This window comes from Miscanthus floridulus, chromosome 5 (genome assembly GCF_019320115.1).
Source record: "Miscanthus floridulus cultivar M001 chromosome 5, ASM1932011v1, whole genome shotgun sequence".
Taxonomy (NCBI): domain Eukaryota; kingdom Viridiplantae; phylum Streptophyta; class Magnoliopsida; order Poales; family Poaceae; genus Miscanthus; species Miscanthus floridulus.
Window position 1 is genome coordinate 63458008 of NC_089584.1, and position 5188 is coordinate 63463195.

The 5188-nt window shown below is 41.7% G+C and overlaps 1 non-coding gene across 1 annotated transcript; it reads right to left on the minus strand.

The window, feature by feature from the left end:
* Positions 1–220: 220 nt before the first annotated feature.
* On the minus strand, positions 221–328 carry LOC136455651 (small nucleolar RNA R71). The gene has a single exon (XR_010759135.1). It is a non-coding gene; the product is annotated as a small nucleolar RNA R71 (small nucleolar RNA).
* Between the last annotated feature and the right edge of the window lie 4860 nt (positions 329–5188).

The following is a 5188-nucleotide window of genomic DNA, read 5'->3' on the forward strand; positions in this document are numbered from 1 at the left end:
CACATGAAGATGCTAATGCTCATCTCCAGAATTTCTTAGAGATTAGTAGCACAATCACCATCAAGGATGTTGCTTAAGATATAATACTACTTCACTTATTTCCATTCTCACTAGTAGGAAGGGCGAAGCAGTGGTTCTATGCCAACAAAGATGACATTAACACTTGGGCAAAGTGCTCAAAAGCCTTTCTAGCAAAGTTTTTCCCTATAGGCAAAACCAATGCCTTATGAGCAAAAATCTCCAACTTCCAACAACAGAAAGATAAAACCATTCTAGAAGCATGAGAACATTTTCAAGAATATATTTTAGATTGTTCACATCATGGGATAGAGGATTGGTTGCTCATGCAAGGCTTCTACCAAGGATTAATTAAGAAGGCTCATGAATGACTCGATGCTGCTGTTGGAGGAGCATTTATGTCACTCACCCTTCGAAAAGCTAAAGCTCTTATGAAAAAGATAGCCTCTAACTAAGGCTGGTCTTCAGGCAACATTAAACATTGCAAGAAAGAGCAAAGAAGCCAATGAAGACTTGTGTGCACTATCTACCAAGATGGACGTATTGCTAAATTGGGTCGAACAATGAGCCAAGTACAAGCCGAGGACACACGATCCATCTAGGACACTTATGATTCTGTCGACACGGAATTTTTGTCCCGTGCCGAGGACACCCGAGCAAGCTGGAAGGGTCTGCTCGATGGAGCTTGAGATCTGCCTAGCTTTAGCGTAGGGGTGGTCGATCCTACGCACTCCTCCTGAGATGTGCCAGTCAATTTGACCCTGCAATTGACAATGAGAGAAAGTTTATCAGTAATTTATGGCGGAACATGCTGGTGTTACCAGACAGTCCCGAATGTGTGGCTTTGAGAGCCGATATGAAACGAGATCAACTAAATAGTCGATTCCAGCATATTCATAAGAATGAATCGGTTAAAGCTCATGGGGTTGTGTAAGAATATATCGGTTATCGTTCAGGATGAATATCATTCTTTAGACAAATATTGGTCAATGGCAATAAGATATTAACAATAATTAGTTTATACTGAGCCAATGACTGCAAGTAACCAAACCCCTTTATAAAAGAAACAACTCATCATCATTCAACCATTTAATAGAGATAAATCTAATGAACATATTAGATCTCATCTATCACTATGACCAGTGGGGCATGAGACAGAATCATGCAGGCCGTAGAAGCAACAATAGACTCGATGACCCTAACTTATTACTAATACTAGCGGGGTAGGAGGCAGAATCATGTAGGTCATAATACAATAATAAGATCATGGGGCTAACATATCTTTCAACCTATCTCTACTTCAACGATCTCGTGACGTGAGCTATTCGTGAAAGCACTCGATATCGGCTAAAACAGCCGATTCAGGCATAGCGCACAGTTAAGATCATGCCCTCTCAGAAAAGATCTACCAAATAACAATCCCCACTCCATGGTGCTAATAGTGGGGTGTGAGGCAGAATCACACAGGCCATGATAACGTGCCATGGAACAGTTTTCACTAGCCAATAGATCTACTTAAGATCAGACATGTCCTAACCGCACGCTATGCACGATTAAGATTGATATAAAACAACTGATAAAACATAACTCATCGTTTAAAGTGTAGATTAGACCAGTTTAGATTAACAAACGATGGGTTAAAAAGGATATAAGGCCGATCTAGATCAATCCCAATCGGGCGAAGTGATATTGTTGTAATTAAATAAATAATGGAAGCAATAAGCAATATCAGTAACTTAATTAATGGAAGCAATAAGCAATATCAGTAACTTAATGAATCTATCCGAAGGAACGCCACCCTTAGATAGAGCCGATAACTTGACCTTAATCTAGTTCGAGCAGTGGAGGTCGACTGGATCGATGTAGCCATACTTGAACTAGACAAGAGTCGATAACTAACTCATACCAGAGCTGCAGTGGAGGTCGACCGGATCGATGCAGCCGTACGAACAGAGGTATAAGCCATGACGGTACTTATAGACAAGCAGTGGAGGTCGATCGGATCGATGTAGCTATACTTGCTGAAGAACTCGCCGAGATCTACTCTACTCCTACTCCTAAAGGGTGGCCGGAGCCAAAAAAAAGTAAATAACTTGAATTGAATTGATTATGTGTCTTTTACAATAGCTGGGGTTCGATATTTATACCCAGAGCCTAAAAACGAATCCTACTCGAGTATGACTCAGTACAATCTTTGGTACAAAGAAAACATTCCTATTTTAAGATAACTTGGACTCTAATCTTTCCCCTTTTGTAGAGTCCGATATGTATCTTCTCGATGCCAATCGTATCTCATTATCGTTATTTGCTGACGTCATTTAAAGAGAACTGATCCAGTGTCGCATCCGAGCCGACAGATATCAATCTTTACACAATCGACTCCTTGATTGGCACAATCTTGGAAGCCTGCGAGTTCCCACGCTCTTCTCCCAAATTTTGGTGTAAACACATGCCCCCCAATTTTGGGATAAAATGATTTTATCCCAAAATTCTAGTTCATTGGTTTACCATGCCGTAACTATCCTATCCCGAGATATATGCATGACCCGTGACTTTCCGGCCCGAGCTTTATATAACATCCCAACAATATTTTTTCCAACCCACTCAGCCTGTTTGCTTTCTCCTTCTTTCTCGAGCCAACTTTAACACTCGACGCCGTCATCGCCAAGGCCCCAAACCCTAGCAAACCATCTGTTCCAACAAGCAGTCATCCAAGTGATCCTTGCTAGATTCAAACCAAATTTTTGGCTGCAATGGCGACCATCGACCACATCCCTGAGGTATGTTTCCAAGTCTCCACAAACCAATTATTGGCCGCTACCTTGTATTTCTTTTCTTCTCAAATTTATTTTGTCTGATTTCTTAAGAAATGACGAACAAAATCTTGATTCCATTAGCTATTGCCCCCAATATCTATTTTCTTGGGTCTATGGGCGATCCCAATCCATCTAATTTCATCCGCCAAGAAACTAATCAAATCCCCTTCAAACAATATGTAGTGGATTTGTCCTCTTGGAATACCAACTCTCTTCAAGAATTGGCCAAAGATGCCTAAGGGATGGAGAAATTGGTTCCATAGGGTGTCTAAGAAAAAGGGTGGAGATTGGGAGCTTTATGACCTAAATCAATGTCTGGCCCTCTTGTTGTTTGGGATGGAGAGAAATGATTCACTCCTGATTTCTGCATCTTATTTCTGGTCCAATGCCCTAAATGCCTTTGTATTCGGACATGGTCCAATGACCATCACTCTGTCCGATGTTTACATGTTGACCGGCCTTAGAATTACTAGATCAATGCAGCCTTATGAGTACTTGAGTGCTGGCTCCAAGAAATTAGCCAAAATAGCAGACTACATGGGATGGGCCGGTTACATTCTGAACCACGTTGAAGATGGATCAACTATCAGCGAAAGGGAATACGTGACCTTTCTGAACATGTGGCCGGAAAGATTCATTTTCTGCGGGTCATCTTGTGGTCCAACCTACAATCACAAGCTCATGGTGGAGCACCTAGCATTAGGCAAGGATATCCCTCTCGAAAAGTATCTGCTAGGAGCTGCTTATCATCTGATGTACCAGGTGGCTACCCAATTACTAAAGAATGAACCAGTGCATACTATCAGTGGCCCTTGGTGGTTAATACAACTGTGGCTTAACTTGTATATGCACAAGTTTGTGAGGCCTGATCTCAAAAGTCTAAGTTTCTCTTCCAATTTTGATGAGGAATATAGAGGTGAAGAAGGAAGAACTCAGCAGTGCATGAGCTATGGTGAGGCTGCATCGGCCATAACAATTGATTTCGATATTGGCCATCTCTTCAAGAAGTTCTACAAAGGGTTTGGTGTAGAAGTCCTGACTTGGCTACCATATGATGATGAGAATGATGAGTTGGCCTTCCCATTCAAGTTTCGATTTGAGTCAGGTTGTTCGAACGATGTGGCGGCTGCAATCTTCAATTCTTTGGTCAAGCCCTATGTTCTTCCAGCCAAGTTTCGTCATGGCCATAGCAAAATGGCTATAGGCTCTTTCATTCTAGGCAACCTCCCAACATATGAATTTTACAACCCATCCTTTGTAGCTCGTCAGTTTGGTTTTGGCCAATTGCCTCCTCAGCTATTCTTCAAGAACATACTAAAGCCACAGGAAGATATCAGTGAAATACTAGAAGCCGGAAGAGTTTTTCAGCTGGGATAAGATCTTCCTTCCCTCTATTTTCATGGTTGGATTAGAGTCAGCCTCTCTTCTACTCTCTTCGACTCCTGGTGGAAAGAATGGCATTCACATCTTTTCTGTGGATCGGTCCACCCTTTGTGTATAGCCCTGGATGGAGAATTTGCTTCTAACGAAGAGGTAATTTGCTATTTCTTTTCAAGAAAAATGCTTGATGAATTCCTCTATCAACTATCCTAATCGACCTTTTTAGGATGTTGGATTTGATCCTCTGAGCTTGGATAGGAAGGGGCGTCATGTAGATTACCAACCACCGTGCCCAGTTTCAAGAATGGGATCAGCTGCACCTTCATTGAAGAAATTGATGAAAACTCCTGCCGCCCCCATAATTTTGACATATCAGTCCTCAAAGTGCAAGGTTGTTCAAGGGGCAACCTAGAAAACCATTATTGGGAAAAGACTCCGTAGAACGAGACCATCAACTACTCAGGTAAACAATTCATCTCCTTCTCAAAATGATATTCAATTGCTGACTTTGTCCCTTCACAGTTATCGAGTATTGCATCCCAGCCAACTCTGGGTGTGGAACTGCTATCCCAAGCGTTCGTCTTAGCACCAACTGAACCTATATCGGCCGTTCCATGAAAGGAGCCGATCTCGGTTGAAACAACCGATTCTTCTACAACAACAAAAAATGTGAGTTTCCACCCTTGATATTTTGTTGGAGTATTTCCTTTAACTTCTTGATTCACTCAGCTTTCCTCCCTTTATTCGATTATTTATCATGCCAGATACTCTCTGAGGAAATACCCATGCAAGAATAGGAGTCTGGCAGTTCACCCATTAACAACGATCCTGTTGATGTTGGGAATAATCCTATGATTGATACTCATACTGTTGATTCCCTAATCCGGCACACATCTGATGGTAAGGAAGTCATATGCCCCTTTTATTGCAATAATCATGAATTAAAAAATTTCCCTTGCCATTGCAGATACCAA